Raw genomic sequence first — 17,838 nt, 5'->3', positions numbered from 1 at the left:
GCTCTACTGCCAGCATCTCGAGGCAGTTGATGTGCAGATGGCTCAGCTCGTGGGTCCACGAGCCGAAGGCCGGTCTGCCCTCAAAAACGGCTCCCCAACCTGTGCTGGAGGCGTCCATCGAGAGCACCTTCCTTCTTGATACCGCCTGAAGGGGCACTCCACGCTTGAACCAGCTGGGGTTTGTCCAAGGTCTCAGAGCTGTAACACAGGCCTGATTGACCTTGATTAAGAAGCGGCCGTGCCGCCAAGCATGAAGTGGAACCCTGAGTTTCAGCCAGTGTTGCAGAGGGCGCATACGTAGGAGGCCGAGCTGCAGTACCGGGGAGGCGGAAGCCATAAGCCCTAGTATCCTCTGGAAAGTCTTCAGAGGGTAACGGGCGTTGTTCCTGACTGATGCCGAGAGCTTCTGAATCGTCAGAAGCTGCAGTACCGGGGAGCTGCAGTACCGGGGAGGCGGAAGCCATAAGCCCTAGTATCCTCTGGAAAGTCTTCAGAGGGTAACGGGCGTTGTTCCTGACTGATGCCGAGAGCTTCTGAATCGTCAGAGCGCGCTCTGGGGAGACTACAGCCCTCATGTGGACTGAGTCGAAGACTGGGCCCAGGAACGTGATACGTTGGCTGGGGAGCCAAGGGTCAAGGGAGAGTCCCAGGGACTGAAGGTGGCTGAGGAGCACGGATCTGTGGTGTTCTAGCTCCGTACGAGACTGGGCCAGTACGAGCCAGTCGTCGAGGTAATTCAAAACTCGGATCCCCATCTTTCTTAGAGAGAGAAGCGTTGAGTCCATGCACTTGGTAAAAATGCGGGGAGCTAGAGACAGCCCGAAGGGCAGGACCTTGTATTGATAGGCCACACCCTCGAAGGCGAATCTCAAGAATCGCCTGTGGCGGGGGGCTATCTGGATGTGAAAGTATGCATCTTTCAGGTCCAGCGAGAAGGACCAGTCCTCTGGGCGGATCTGCGCGAGGATCTGCTTCAACGATAACATTCTGAACTTCCGTTTCATGAGGGAGAGGTTCAGAAGTCTGAGGTCTAAGATGGGTCTGAGACCGCCATCTTTCTTGGGGACAACAAAGTAGCGACTGTAGAAGCCCGACTCGCTCTCTGCGGGGGGAACGATTTCTATGGCTCCCTTCTGTAACAGAGACGTCACTTCTGTGCGGAGGACATGAGCGTCGTCTGCTTTGACTGAAGTGGTGACCACACCGCTGAAGCACGGTGGCGAGACCTGACCACATCCTCTTTCTTCCTGCTGGATCAGGAAGTCGCTCTGGGCGGCAGTCTGCGGCGGCGCTAGCGGGAGCAGGCGGTGGAATTCAGCTGTCCTTTGCGGGGCCTCTTCAACGGCGGAGAGAGCTCGTTCTAGCGGCGAAAGGCGATCAGCAGGATCCAGTGAAGCGTAGATCGTCGCTGAAGGAGAGAGAACTGAATCCATGTTTTGCAGGCTCGTTGGCGCGCTGTTTCGCCATTGGCTCGCGCGACTACGCCGCGCCGTCATTGGTTCAAAGAGCCAATAGACGTGCAGTTTCACTGTGCTATTGAAAAAGGCTTCAGCAAGGAGGAAAAAGGAGCTTTTCCCCATACGCAGTATGAGTGAGAGTATCGAAAGGGAACTGAACTGAGCTGGACTGTTTTCTTCAGAGTAGAGGTCTGCCTGATAAGATTTCTTGCTGCGCAAGAAGGTCTCCTCTATGGTTACAACGCGTTTGCATCTCGCTTGTTAACTTGTCATCAGTCTCGCGCACTCCTTTTCAACGCGTTCATCAAACAGCTGTGGTAACTCGGATCAGTCTACAGTGGTAACTCTGATCAGTCTACAAACACGGTGAGTCATGTCATCCTTTCCCACTGTTTACACTGTCACATGTTCAGTGTAGCTCTCTCTGTCAGCGACGAGGGATTTACATGTCATAAATGTAGGGAAATAGTCAGGCTGACAGAGAGGATCTCAGAATTAGAGACATACATCCAAACTTTAATCGAGGATAGTAAGAATGCAGGGGCTTCAGATACTGTTTTGGATGCGACTAGCTTAGTGAACTCTGTACATTGTTCGGTTCCGGCTGTAGAACCCGCGCAGCAGGGCGCTTGGGTAACGGTGAGGCGGCCTAGCCACGGAAAACACCACTCTTCCATTCCATTAAGAACATCAAACAGGTTCTCCCCACTCAGTGACGCACCCACTGAGAATCCTGTTGAAAGTGCCCTAGTTATTGGCGATTCTATTACACGGAACGTGAAAATAGAGACACCAGCCACCATAGTCACATGTTTGCCGGGAGCCAGAGCACCTTACATCAAAGCAAATTTAAAATTGCTGGCTAATGCTAATCGTAAATACTCAAATTATTACGTCGACACAAATGATGTTCGACTTCGCCAATCGGAGATCACTAAAATTAACATTAAAGAGGTGTGTGAATTCGCAAGTACAATGTCAGGAGAAGTAATTTGTTCTGGCCCTCTTCCTGTTCGTAGGAGTGATGAGATAGTTAGCAGATTATCATCATTCAAATGGCTGGCTGTCTAAGTGGTGTCCGCAGAATAATATAGGTTTCATAGATAATTGGAAAAGTTTTTGGGGCAGACCTGACCTGTTGAAAAGAGATGGTATTCATCCGTCCCGGGATGGTGCTGCTCTTCTCTCTAGTAATATGAAACATAGTCTCAGAACTAAAACATGACAAGCTGGGGCCCAGGACAGGAAGCAGACAGACTGGCTAAACCGACCGTCTGCTGGCTGACTCACGTTACAGAAGTCAGATAATTCCCAACACAAAGAAACTCTTGCACCTAGATATTATCACATAGAGACTGTGTCTGTACCCCGAATTAGTAAAAACAAAAAACTTCCAAACCCATTAAATGGTAAAAATTTAATTGATGTTCAACAAATAAAAAATAGAGATTATAATGAAAAACAAATGATAAAGCTTGGGTTATTAAATATTAGATCACTTTCTTCAAAAGCACTTATTGTAAACAATATTATCACAGACAATAATCTAGATGTGCTGTGTTTGACAGAAACCTGGCTAAAACCGGACAATTACATTACTTTAAATGAGTCTAGTCCTCAAGGTTATGATTATTGACACAATCCTCGACAGAAAGGAAAAGGGGGAGGTGTTTCTGTAATTTATAGTAATATTTACAGTATCAGCCAGAAGTCTTTCAAATATAATTGCTTCGAAGTGATGGTGCTTTACGTAACATTATGTAAGTTGACATTTGTGTTGGCTACTGTATTCAGGCCACCAGGACACCATACAGACTTTATCAAAGAGATTGCCGATTTTCTATCAGAATTAGTACTAGCTGCAGATAAAGTCCTTGTTGTTGGTGATTTTAATATCCATGTAGATAATAAAAAGACTCATTAGCATCAGTGTTAATTTCGTTGACGAATAGTTTGTCATAATTTTCGTCAACGACATTTTTTTCACGGACGAAAATTAGACGATGACTAAATAAAATGCCTTTTGAATGACTAAAACTATGACTAAAATCTACTCTAATTTTCGTCAACGAATAAAAACGAGACGAAAATGAAAGAGGGACGATTTGGGAAGATATCCAGTCAGAACTGCGGTCCTGTGTGGAGGATGCGCACATTTGAATTGTAATGTGCTGATCTAACCGCGAGAAACGCGGCGCTGTTGCGCGCTCTACAGGCTCGCGCAGCAGCACATCTGACTGCTGCGCAATTAATGACAATGTTTACTACACAATGTTTATATGGTAGCATGTTTTAGATGGTTGTAAGAATGCATATTTATCTCCCTCATGAGCAGCCTGCTACAGTGCAGACTGCAGACATTTCAGAATAAGAGTGTATTTCAGGATTGTTTATAATTATTATTTTTTTCCTGGTCTTTATTGTTATTTTGTTTTAACAATAAACTGTATTTAATTTAATTTCTGTTTAATTCATAGTAAACTACTGTATCTTCTGTCACAGGAAGGAAAGACTAAGAACATTATTTGACACATTATTCAATATATTTTACAAGTATAAGAGTTATTATAGTTAACTAAACCTAAAACCAAAGAAATCTTCATTACCTGAAATAAACATTAACTGAAATAAAAGATAAATATATAAAAATGTAAACTTAATTTATTTAATAGTTTCTAAGCTTTAGCTTAACCTGAGGTATTAAAATACACAAAAAAATAAAAACTTATAAACATTTAAAAGCAAAAACTAAAAGACATAAACACAAAAAATTACTAAAACTTTTAACTAAAATTACAATGAAAGCAGGAAAAACTAAAAAATCAAATCTAATATTTTTTTTTTAAATGAAATCTATAATAGTAGCCTACCTCAATGATAAGTGTGTCAATCCCTGAAAAGTACTGAATTTTGCTCTTTCGCGTGTTTTTGCACTTGAACGGTCAAAAACCGTCCACTTTGGTGAGCAAAGTACAGTTGGGTGAACATAAACAGTTTGGGGAATATCAGATGTACCTATATCAGTGTATTGGATCTGTGCAAGCATTTTTATTGGAAATGCTTAATGCTTACAATTTAACTAAATTAGATTTTAGTCGACTAATTCTACTGTAGATTTAGTCGACTAAAATCTTATGATATTTAGTCGACTAAAACTAGACTAAAACTAAAACAATTTCCGATGACTAAAATATGACAAACTAAATGGCATTTTAGTCAAAAGACTATGACTAAAACTAAATCAAAATTTGCTGTCAAAATTAACACTGATTAGGATTGGCATTTACAGACATTCTAAACTCTACTGGTGTTAGACAACACGTGTCGGGACCCACTCATTGTACTCACTGCACATGGAATCGATATTGATGCCGTTGAAATTCTGCAGCAGAGTGACGACATCTCAGATCATTATCTAGTCTCGTGTTTACTACATTTAGTCAGAGGCTAAACTGCCTCCGTGCCATAAATATGGTAGAACCATCACTTCTACCACTAAAGATTGCTTTATAAATAATCTTCCTGATCAGTTTCATTGCCTTAGCATACCAGACAGCTTAGAAGACCTCGATATTGCAACAGAAACTATTGCCTCTGTCTTTTCCAGCACATTAGACTCAGTTGCTCCTTTGCGTTTAAAAAAGATTAAGGAAATTAATCCAACACCATGGTACAATGAGCACACTCGGGCCCTAAAAACAGCAGTTCGAAAAATGGAGCGCAGCTGGAAGAAAACAAAACTAAAAGTATTTCGCATTTCGTGTAGAGAGAAAATGACGGAGTACAGAAAGGCCTTAAAAACTGCTAGATCTGCCTATTTTTCAAAACTTTTAGAAGAACATAAACACAACCCAAGGTATTTATTTGATACAGTGGCTAAATAAACAAGAAATAAAGCTTCAACTTCTGATGTTTCCAAAGAGCACAGCAGTAATGACTTTATGAACTTCTTTACTTGCAAGATTGATAATATTAGAGAAAAAATTATAACCATGCAACAGTCTACTACAGTCTTGTGTCAGACAGTGCATTGTAGTGTCCCTAAAGAAAAATTCAATTAATTTACTGCTTTAGGAGAGGAAGAATTGTCTAAACTTGTTAAATCATCAAAATCATCCACATGTATGTTAGACCCTATACCGACAAAGCTATTGAAAGAGATGCTTCCAGAGGTCATAGATCCTCTTCTTAACACTCTGAGGTCTGAAAACGTGCCGGCGCGTTTTGCAGGTTTCTTTTTCACATTGCAGCAAAACAGACTTAAAATACTCCGTCATTTTTTGTCATAGAGACATAAGTAATATATCAATTGAAACTATAGAATATCTTCTTTTATTTGTATACACACAATGTTGTGCTTTTTGTAAAATAAAGAAAACTAACATGATGCGTGATTTCTCTACCTCTGAACGAAGTCCAATCTGATAGTTCTCAGAAAAGGAACTGTAACTTAGTGAATACTAATCACAGAAAAATTAAACTTATGTCTAAAAAAAACGTTAAGATGTCAGGTTTTAAATCAAGTCAAATCGAAAACAAACCTTCTGTGTTTATGTAATCTGTATGAAAAGAGAGCCATGTCAGAAGTCCGTGATTCAGCTCATTATCCGCTAATGTGGCCACGCCCACGGAGGGAGCGCTATGTAGACGCAAATTCAGAGGCAATACATGCATTCATCGTCTCAATCATGTATTTATTGTCTTGAAAAGTGTTTATCTGGATGTAAAAGTCATGGCTAGGGAGCTCTAGAAGACATGCAGTTAGTTCCTGTTTTCTTTTCTTCTATAAATTAATTTTAGATGAGTTTTTGTTGTTTAGCGCCCTCCGGCTGCAGTATGAATTGGAAACTCCATTAATGGAATAGCCTCTTCTTGTGCACAGAGATCCCTCCGACTTCAAGGATGAATTGAAAACACCAGCGCTCATAGTAATGACAATGAATATTAAATAAATATAACTCCTCTGTATAGAACATTAACATACGCATATGAGAATCCAATATTTCTCCAAATGTGCATGCTTTTAAACTAAAAGCCTATATTCAGACTCTTTGCATCACAGAAATACATTATATTTTAAAGTATAATATAAAACCATTACTTTATATTGTAATAATATTTTTCTGTATGTTTCATATATCATAATGAGCTTGAGACATCACAGAAGGTTTTTTTCACAGCCTACCTGACTGAAATGCCTCATTAATATGCAAGTCATTTCAGCTCATTACTATCCAATTCTTTTGTCTTTTCAGGTCTTTTCAGGCCCATTATTCAGTGGTGATTCACGCCTCCTTGCATACTGTGTTTCTTGGCAAAAAGTGTCTTACAAAAACTAAATGAATATATTGTTTTATATGAAGGAGTAGGCAGCATAATTTTTACATAATTTTGAAGCAAAAACTCTAGTTTACAACCTCCAATACCCAGAAGTCTTGTAAACACAGATTTACTATACTTTTTTTGGCCTTATTTCAGTGCCTTAAGTTTTTTGTTTTTTCAATAACCACGCATAAATGTTATTCCTTCAAAAACACAAACATGTACATACATGTTTCTCACATATTATTGTAGCCTAGTTTGTGCTGAATACAGTGTAATGACACTTTTAAAAAATGTTGAAATGTCAGGTTTTAAATCGTGTAAATCAAATCGAAAACAAACATTCTGTGTTTATGTAATCTGTATGAAAAGAGAGCCATGTCAGAAGTCCGTGATTCAGCTCATTATCCGCTAATGCGGCCACGCCCTCCGGAGCGCTATTCAGACGCAAATTCTGAGTCAATACATGCATTCATCGTCTCAATCGTGTATTTATTGTCTTGAAAAGTGTTTTGAATAGCCATAGTTAGTGATCTCTGGCCTCTGTTAGTTCAGTTATTTCCTGGACTGCCTATTCTTCTTTAGTGCTCAGGCATTTGTGGACAAAAGGGGCAGAGCGCCCTCCGGCTTCAAGTATGAATTGTAAACACAGTATCCAGGACTCATTGTAATGACAATAAATCCTGAATATTACTCCTCTGTATAGAAAATTGACTAACATATGAGAATCCATCAATATTTCCCCAAATGTGCATTGTAAGGTAACTTAGCCTTACGTCATTTATTAGCTCAATTTAATTGTTAAAGGGAATAAGAATTGAATCAACTGTAAATGATTCACTGTAAATGATTCAGAATTAATATTTAACACTTCATCAATTATTCGTCCAGCGAAAATTGAGGTTAGAGTATTTTACCAATCCTGGATAAAATATTATTCTGTGGTCAACAGTAACAATATTTTATTATGATTATTGTTATTATAATTATTATATTATTATAAGCAAGAGTTAACTTGATCTTAAGTTTAAGGCAGTAATTTGACACACAATACAAGAAACACTATATGTGAAAATCAAAACAAGATTTATTGACTACTTCTAATGATTACAGGAAACTAATGCCTGGCTCACACTACAGGAGTTTTAAAATCCTATCCAATTGTAAAATCTGGTTGCAGCACACACTTCAGGAGAATCTTTGCAGATTTTCTTCCCTCAAATCTGAAACATGCTCACACTACAAGATTTGAAATTCACGGAGCATCACACACTACAAAATATTATTAAGATTATCTGCCAGAGGAAGCGTGTCACGTGATCTACGCAGCAGATCGAAAGCGGATGTAAACAAAATGGATAGGCTACTGAAACAAGGAAACTTGCTGTAGCAATAATAATCGTTTGTTGTGAGAAAACACAAAAGCGGAAGAATAAACGAGTGTGGATGAAAAAATGGTTGAGGAGACGGGCTCAACGTGGATTGTCCTTCAGCGAGAAATGGAGGTAAAAATTACCTTTTATTACTATCGTAGTGTGCTAGAATGTTTATCGTTATAATATTGCCTGCCTACTGTAGTTCAAAAGCGCTAGTGTCACCTTTTACATTGTAGATTCCTTGATCTTGGTTTCGCGGTCGCCATTTCGAAATGTCTGTCACTTCCGTCGCGTAGCATACGTTTCCTATTGGCTATTGTGACAGTACTGATGTTATTACAATCTTGGTCATCCCGATAAATATCAAACATGTTTGATATGATCGGGGTGAGCACGATTTGTGTGAGATCAGATCAGGAGGTGCAAGATTTTATCTGTGAACGTCTCACATTACCAGATAATCTACACTGAACATCGGAACCGATCGAGGTCGTGGACAAGATTTTTTCTCAGATTCTCGAGAGGGGAAAATCGGGCATAAATCGGCCTAAAACTCCTGTAGTGTGAGCCAGGCATAAGGCTAAACACACACACACACACACACACACACACATACACACATACATACATGCACACACATTCGCAGAGTTGATGAGTTATGAAAAGTCCCAAGTTCAGTGCTAACTTAAATTATAACCTGAGGAAAAATCACAAAAGCAGAGCTTTGGCTTGATTCTTTAGGTTTAAAGGAGTTTCACCAGTTTCCAGCAAGAGAGAGAGAAGTTTGCTTGTACCTGCGTTTGCTCTGACAGCTGAGGTAATCGGGTTGTTCCGTGACTCGTGTACAGCGGAATCCCGTTCTGGATTGGCTGTCTTTCAGGTGACGTCTTCTCGGGAAAGCCCTGTGGGTTGCGCGGAAGCGTTGAAGGATGCTGCTGGCTGGTGAAGCTGTTCTGATCTGAGCGTCTGGCTTGAGCGGCTCTCTTCTTGGGAGACTTTGGTCAGATACTTCACCGAGGGTTGTGGAGTCTGAATGTGACGGCTGTTGATCAGCGGCGTGGCTCGTAGTTGAAATCGGCGGCTGTTTAGATGGAAAATCAGCCCCGATAAAGGATCTTCTCAACTTCTTCTGTTCAGCATGACCCAAGCAACTTTTCAGCCGTGGTCAAAGTATTTCTGACCGACTTCTGACTTCCAGCTTCTGACTCTGACTTTACTTCATATTTCTGACTGACTTGTTCGGACAGCATAGTTTTTAAAGGAGCAGTTCTGGCTCCCTCCTTCAGATGCGATCCTCCAATGAGACGTTGCTACGGAGATTAGACACGCCTCGTCTATTGTCTATTGAACACATCGCGTGATATCTGCAGAACATTTTCCTGTTTTATTAACAACTTTATAAAGTTTCTTAATATTTTCCTGATACTGAATTTCAATGTTTCATTCACACAGAATTACAGAGAATTATAAATTCTGCATTTAGAGCTCAAACACGACACACTTCTTAAACACATATTACTAGACTGACCTAATTAAAACAATGATTATAAGAGAAAGAAGATGCATACAGGACTACAAACATATAAAGCATTGACTCCAACATATTAGTAATCACATCATAGCAAATGTTATTCTGGATATAGTTAATACTTTAAGTAATCGACAATTGTCCCTTTTGAGATTCAAGATTGAGTCCTTAAGCATAGTTTAAACTCTGACCGGAGTCATGGGTGACCGGGTCACGATGGACGGTCACACAAGGGAGGTATTGATAGGACAGATTTGTCTTTAAATCCGTTGATGGGTGTTTTCCTGTTCTGTCCGATAATACAAGAGGGTTTTGTGAGAGAATCAATAGATTTAATGTGATCAGACCCACGTGATGGGTTCTGATTAGTTTATTGCTGATGAGCAAAGAAGTCCTTTAGACAGAGTCCTTTGTTAAAAGAAGTCACGTCATCACTTCTGTAAAAGCTAGGTTTTTCCTGTCAGGAAATGGATCTTTTGGACCAAATGAAGTTTTGTTCAATCATGCCTCTGGCTGATAAAGCCATTTGGTAACGTCTGTCGAACGGGTCCCTACAGCATGCTTTTAAGCTAAAAGCCTATATGAAAAGGTTACAATTGTTCAGACACTTTGCATCACAGAAATACATTATATTTTAAAGAATATAATAGAATACCATTATTTTAAATTGTAATAATATTTCACAGTATTGCAGTTTTTTTCTGTATGTTTGATATACACCATGAGCTTGAGACATGATCAATGTCTCACAGGTTTTTTCACAGCCTACCTGACTGAAAGGCCTCATTATTTATGCAGCTCATTAGAGCTCTTTATGCAATTCTTTTGTCTTCTCAGGTGAGAATCACCCATTATACATGAGGATTCACGCCTCCACACGTACTGTGTTTCTTGACCAAAGATGTTTTAGAAAATTTAAATCTCTCTATTGTTTTATATGAACAAGCGGGCAGCATAATTTTTACCTCATTTTGAAGCAAAAACTCTAGTCTACAACCTCAAATACCCAGAAGTCTTGTGAACAAAGATTTAATATATACTTTTTGGCCTTATTTCAGTGACTTAAGTTTTTTGTTTTTTCAATAACCATGCATAAACGTTATTCCTTCAAAAACACAAACATGTACATACATGTTCCTCACATATTATTGTAGCCTAGTTTGTGCTGAATACAGTGTAATGACACTTTTTCCATTAATATGTTTATGAACAACTGAAAAAAGCACAAATGTCAGGGCATGTCAAAACTTCTCCAGGGCCCCAAAAATCCTCAGACCCCTGAGGGTTAAGTCTTCGTCGTCAGTTAGGAACCTGGGTGTGGTCTTTGATACCAATCTTTCATTTGAAGGCCATGTTACTAGCATCTGTAAAACTGCATTCTTCCATCTTAAAAATATATTTAAACTACGACATATGCTCTCAATGAAGAATGCAGAACAGTTAGTTCATGCGTTCATGACCTCAAGGCTAGATTACTGTAACGCTCTACTGGGTGGTTGTTCCTCCCGCTTGATACATAAACTACAGCTCATACAAAATGCAGCAGCTAGAGTTCTTACTAGAACTAGGAAGTATGACCATATTAGCCCAGTTCTGTCGTCACTGCATTGGCTTCCTGTTAAACATCGTATAGATTTTAAAATCTTGCTAATTACTTACAAAGCACTAAATGGTTTAGCTCCCCAGTACCTAAGTGAGCTCTTAATACATTATAGTCCTTCACGTTTATTGCGATCTCAGAATTCAGGCCAGCAGATAATACCTAGAATATCAAAATCAACTGCAGGTGGTAGATCCTTCTCCTATTTGGCACTTAAACTCTGGAACAATCTTCCTAGCATTGTTCGGGATGCAGACACACTCTGTCAGTTTAAATCTAGACTAAAAACACATCTCTTTAACCTGGCATACACATAACACATTATCAATTTATATTTTCAATTTCGTTAAAGGATTATTAGGCTGCATAAATTAGGTCAGCCGGAACCGGGAACACTTCCTATAACACCAGATGTACTCGTTACATCAGAAAAAGAATGGCATCTACGCTAATATTAGTCTTCCTGTTTATCCTGAGGTTTACCGTAGTCAACCGGATCTGGGCCATATCCAGCTGAGACCAAGGACCGGTGCCATGACACGACCACAACGCAGCCCTGAAGTATCAGCAGAGATCGAGTGAACTAGGTCATCCATTGTAAAAACATCATCAACACGACAGCCAGTGCCACAGTTCCTCAACAGACCGTCAATACCGGCGTGATGAATACGATCCTCAACTGGACACGACCACAACGCAGCCCTGAAGTATCAGCAGAGATCGAGTCAACTGGATCATCAATTGTGAAGGCCTCATCGACATGACAGCCAGTAGCACAGTTCCTCAACAGACCGTCCATACCGGCGTGATGAATACGATCCTCAACTGGATTGAACTGAAATACTTTGATTGTTGCGATCCTATCAGACTTATGATAGCAACCTGATAGTAACAAAGCACTGTTCGCCAGAGGAGAACTGGCCCCCCGACTAAACCTGGTTTCTCCCAAGGTTTTTTTTCTCCATTTTAACACCTATTTGCCACCTGATGTCACCTGATGGAGTTTGGGTTCCTTGCCGCTGTCGCCTTTGGCTTGCTTAGTTGGGGACACTTGACATTTGATATTCAATAGTATTCTTGACATTTATTCAACAGTGCTTCTGATCTGCCTGCATTGACACCATTATTTAAGAGCTGCTGTGCAGCCAAATTATGTACCAGTTATCAATGTAAAGCTGCTTTGACACAATCTGCATTGTAAAAAGTGCTATATAAAGGTGACTTGACTTGCGCAGGATTACATTTTGAATGAAAGGCGTATTGTTGTCGGTAACTATAATGTACTTTAGGCGGGAATGGGAGGTCTGACAATAACCCGGTCGCTCCCGAGATGCTTTGACATCAGCGCATCTGTGCTTGAACTTGAAGTGAACAAAACTTTCTGCAGTGGTGGCGTTCATACAGTCCCCAGTTCCCTGTCCTGAAAAACCTGGCAAGATGTTCTTTGCATTAGAGTCTGCGCGAGTGCACCTTCAGAGAACATTCAACCTTTGTGATCGGATTTTGAAGGAGAGATGTTCTGAAACGGTCGTCAGTCAGCGTCATTCTGTTCTTGCGTGGATGTTAATTTCATTTTGCAGTATAGCTAGTAAGCCAACAGTTTTTTTCGTTTATGTAATTTAGGCTTAGCCTATAGTTTTGAGGGACATGTTGTAGGCTATTCAATTTAGCCTATTTTTCTATGTGACATTTAGCCTATTATTCTTTGTGACATTTTTTTTCTCTGACATTTTTTAGGGTGTTTACAGCATCATAGACAAATAACAAATACACATCTTGTGCAACATTATATATTTGTTATCCCCAATCACGCTCTTTCTTTAGGGAACTTTAAACGCGAGATTCTGGAAACGATCTTTAGCGGGACCCATTGGGTCAGGAAGAAAATCACTATATGCAGATAGCGGGAGAACACAGTGAATTTTAGGCGGGAGCGGAAGCGTGCGCAATAGAGCCATCAGTCCTGCGCAGACCTCTACTTCAGAGCTGCTGTACAGATAAATTAACTAAATTACTAATCATTTTTACAACAGAAATTAATAAACACTGACAACAACAACACTATTTTCTTCTAAAGCTGCTGTACAGCTAAAACAAACTTTGTTGCATTATTTTCCTGTTATCACTGTAAAGCTGCTTTGAAACAATCTACATTGTAAAAAGCGCTATATAAATAAAGGTGACTTGACTTAATTTTTGGTTTGACTGTATGTGTAAACAAACATTTGAACAGATGTACCTAATAAAGTGTCCAGTGAGTGTATGTGAAGTAACACTGACAAATGATTGATTTTCAATGCCATGTTTAAATTAAATCAGAATGATATGACATTGTAGGCTGTTACCGCTTAAATTAAATCAGAATCAACCAAAGCCATATTTGCACTGACACTTCAGATAAAGATTTTATTAGGTAACTAGATATTTCACACAATTCTTCTTGCAGTTCAGCAGTCACTCTTCATCATCTCTTCCAGGACAAGTAACAGTGGATGGTCAAGTTTTTTTTTTTTTTTTTTTTTCAGGAAAAATGTTTGCCACTCTCCCATGCTGTATTTCAGTGTAAACAAACATGACCTTGCATATAGGTAATAATCACTAACCAGTCTTGCCGATGATAAAACATCTCGATTACGAATGGTAACCCTCGTTCCCTGCTGGAGGGAATGGAGACGTGTGTCGTAATGTCAGAATGGGAATTGTCCTTGAAAGACCTAATCACCTCTGAGTATATCAGAAAAGGCCAATGAAATGCAAATGAAGTGCAAATACACCTGTGTGGCCTGAGGGACACACGTCTCCGTTCTCTCCATCAGGGAACGAGGGTTACCATACGTAACTGAGACATTCCCTTTCTGTTGTTCACTATGAGGCAAGTCGTAACAACATAACTCAACTCAACTAAATTTTTATTTGTAAAGCACTTATAAAACCATAAAAATGGGCCAAAGTGCTGTCCATAAATAGTGGATAATTTATAAAATTAATACAAGCATAAAAAGAGCACCAAGAAAAACATTCAATCAATTACTCACAGTTGGCCTAATCAAACTCCAAAAGCTTGATGAAATAAAAAGGTCTTCAAGTTCTTTTTAAAAATGTCTATGCTTGATGAGGATTTAATAGAAAACGAGAACACATTCCAGAGTGCAGGAGCCGCAACAGAAAATGCGTGGTCTCCACTACGCCTCAATCGAGCCCGAGGGACGGTTAAAAGCATACTCTCAGAGGAGCGCAGATGACGTTGAGACTGGTAGGGAATTATCAAGTCTTTTACATACCCAGGTGCCTGATCATGCAATGCCTTATAGACAAACATTAACACCTTGTATTGTATTCTATATTTTGCAGGTAGCCAGTGAAGGGATATCAGTACAGGTGTTATATGATCCCGTTTTTTAGTGTTTGATAAAATTCTCGCTGCAGCATTTTGAACAAATTGGAGACGAGCAACCAGGGATTCACTTATGCCCAAATAAAGAGCATTGCAATAATCCAACCGCGTGGAAATAAAGGCATGCATAACAGTCTCCAAGTTCTTATTTGAAATGATACGTTTCAGTTTGGACAATTTTCTCAACTGAAAGAACAATGTTTTCACAACGCTATTAATTTGACGATCAAAGCGAAATTCAGAATTGAAAATTACTCCAAGATTTTTCACATAACCGTATGTATTATTGAAAAAAGATCCGTATCGTTCAACCAGGTCATTACCAAGCTGTTTTTTCCCAAACATAATAAACTCAGTCTTATCCTCATTCAGTAAAAAAATATTTGCTAACCATCCCTTAACCTCAGTCAGACACTCATAAAAATGTTCAAAAGATGTACAGCCATCACAGTCCAAAGGAAAATACAGCTGTAGATCATCCGCATACAAATGATAATTAATGTTGTATTTCCTAAAAATTGAACCCAAGGGCAACATATATAATGAAAACAAAGTCAGGCCAAGAATTGATCCCTGAGGAACACCCCAAGAGATAGTTGCAGAAGCAGAAACATAATTTCCAATTTTAATAGAACATGTTCTGTCATGAAGATAAGAAGAAAACCACTTAAGAGCTATACCTTTAATCCAAACATAATCTCTAAGGCGTTCTATTAAAATCGCATGATCCAAGGTATCGAAAGCTGCACACTTTTCCCGGAGTCAAGACCCAACAAAATATCATTTGTGACCTTTAATAAAGCAGATTCTGTACTATGTTTGGTTCTAAAACCCGATTGAAAAATATCCATTATATTGTTTACAGTCAAGAAGTGAACAAGTTGTGGACAACTTTCTCTAAAATTTAGTTTATAAAAGGCAGTTTAGAGATAGGCCTAAAATTTTATATCCTTTTATATCCTGTGAGTCTAAATTCATTTTCTTTAAGACAGGTTCAATAACAGCATGCTTAAACTCCAACGGTACAGTGCCAAAAGATAAACTGCTGTTAATAATCGATAAAATACTGGGAAAACTAGTGTCTACCACCTCCTTAAACAATGGTGATGGAAGAACGTCATAAAGAGAGGTCGTCGTCTTTAAATGCAATATTATATTTTTCAGCTGAACTGATGTAATCAATTCAAAATTACTTAATGTAACTGATTTATTTTGTCAGTTACAATATTCCCTACAAAAAAAAAAAGACGGACTCAGTACTTTATCTATTGTTGAAAACAATACCCTCGGATTATTTGAATTATGTGATATAATTCACGAAAAATATGAAGATCTAGCGGCTTTAACAGCATCTTGATAGTTAGAAAGAGACTCTCTAAAAATATCATAAGATACTTGCAACTTATCTTTAAGCCACCTGCGTTCTGCCTGCCGACAAACCCATCTCATAATTCGAGTGACATCATTTAACCAGGGTTGTTTTTTAACTTTCTGACATTTGATTTTAAAAGGCGCAACATTATCCAAGATCTTTAAGCAGACATGATTAAAAGAGTTTAACAATTCATCAGGTCCTCTAGGGTGCAACATAGTAGACTCAGTAGACAAGGATGATTCAATAAAAGCAATTGAAAAAGCACTAGGTGTGGAGGTAGTAATAACCCAGGACAAGCATGAAGGGGGCTGATAGCGGAGTACATTTTTTTGCAAAAGTAAGATTAAACCTAATAGGCATATGATCTGATATGGCAGTTTCCTCTACACAAATATTTTCTATCGTTATCCCAGATGAAAAAAACAAATCAAGTGTATGCCCACGATCATGTGTGGGACCAGAGACACATTGAAGTAAATTAAAATAATCAGCTAGGTTCAAAAATTCTTTGGTCATGGGTGAACCAGGACAACAGACATTATTAAAATCACCCATAATCAAGATTCTGTCTGCAGATGGAACGATCACAGTTAAAAACTCAAATTCATTAAGAAAGTTCTTATTATAGCCAGGAGGCCTATATATCAAGGCACACATCACTGGCGAGGGCAAGTCACTCTTCATTAATTGAGCTTCAAAGCTCTTGAAACAGTCAACAGGTTGTAACCTGCACTGTGTCATGTTATTAAAAATAGCAGCCAAGCCTCTACCCCAACGATTACTCCTCGAAGTACTTAAGTAGCAACATCCCGTTGGTAGAAGCTCAGCAAAAGGGCTCGTATCAGCATCATTTAACCAAGTTTCAGTACTAAAAAGACAGTCCAGCCCCTGTGTTACATAAAAATCATTCAGGATAAATGTTTTGTTGACAACTGAGCGTGCATTAATCAAAGCCATATGCACAGTGGTCAAATCGGTAAACCGAATAGAAGAACCACCAGCACTTAGCTTTGTTGACCTGGCTCGTCTCACAGGGCACAAATGTGAGTGCACCACACCTCCATGTCTTATTCCCCTCCATGTAGTCCAAGGCAATAGTGTTGATGTATCGGGGAAAGCATGTATCAGATAGGAAGGCCGCAACTCCTCCGATCGTCTTACTCCGCTGTTTAGGATCCTCAATTTTTTAAGCTTTACCAAAACTCCAGCTCGCGTGCCTCATTTCCTGCGGCGTCTTTTCTTCCAGTACATACAGCCAGTTTCATGACAGGCTATTATTGGCGGCTGGAATGTGCATGACTGTCTAGTAAACACTTTCATATTTAGATCTCGGTTACACATCTCAAAGGCCGCAGGTCGAAGGCTTAACAACGTTAGACAGTCATAGACCAACTGTGAACAATCCAAATGATTTATCAAACATAAAAGTAAAACAAACAAATAAAGTGCAGACATCCTAAACGCAGAGCGAAGGCAGGCCAACACACTATCTGGCGCCATCTTTAACAGAATGGGGATCCCTATACTAAACGCCACTACTACTTTACTGTGTCACAAGAAAAAGCGGTGCAAATGTTGGCAATTGCTTGCGTGCCTACAACAAATGCAACAATGAGAGATTCAAAGATACCTGGATTGGGCTGCCCAATAATACATCTTAAAATTGGGAAGTCTCAATCCTCCTTGATTATAATCCAAAGCCAGTTTATCCAGACTGACCCTAGGGGTTTTATGATGCCAAATAAATTATCTTATTAACCCACTAAAAAAAGTGAAAAAAGAATTA

At 39.4% G+C, this 17,838-nt stretch overlaps 1 protein-coding gene across 5 annotated transcripts in view; it reads right to left on the bottom strand.

Annotated features, from left to right (window-relative positions):
* LOC137032195 (MSL complex subunit 3-like) overlaps positions 1-17,838 on the bottom strand; it is a 435,464-nt gene that overhangs the window by 246,933 nt on the left and 170,693 nt on the right. The window contains exon 13 of one of the 5 annotated variants that reach the window (XR_010896663.1): positions 8,950-9,519. The exons of the other annotated variants lie outside the window; for them this stretch is intronic. The gene's annotated coding sequence lies outside the window, so the exon portion shown is untranslated. The remainder of the gene's footprint in view (positions 1-8,949; positions 9,520-17,838) is intronic. 5 annotated transcript variants of the gene reach the window in all.

This window comes from Chanodichthys erythropterus, chromosome 12, assembly GCF_024489055.1.
Source record: "Chanodichthys erythropterus isolate Z2021 chromosome 12, ASM2448905v1, whole genome shotgun sequence".
Taxonomy (NCBI): domain Eukaryota; kingdom Metazoa; phylum Chordata; class Actinopteri; order Cypriniformes; family Xenocyprididae; genus Chanodichthys; species Chanodichthys erythropterus.
This window is presented reverse-complemented; position numbering and strand designations above follow the sequence as displayed.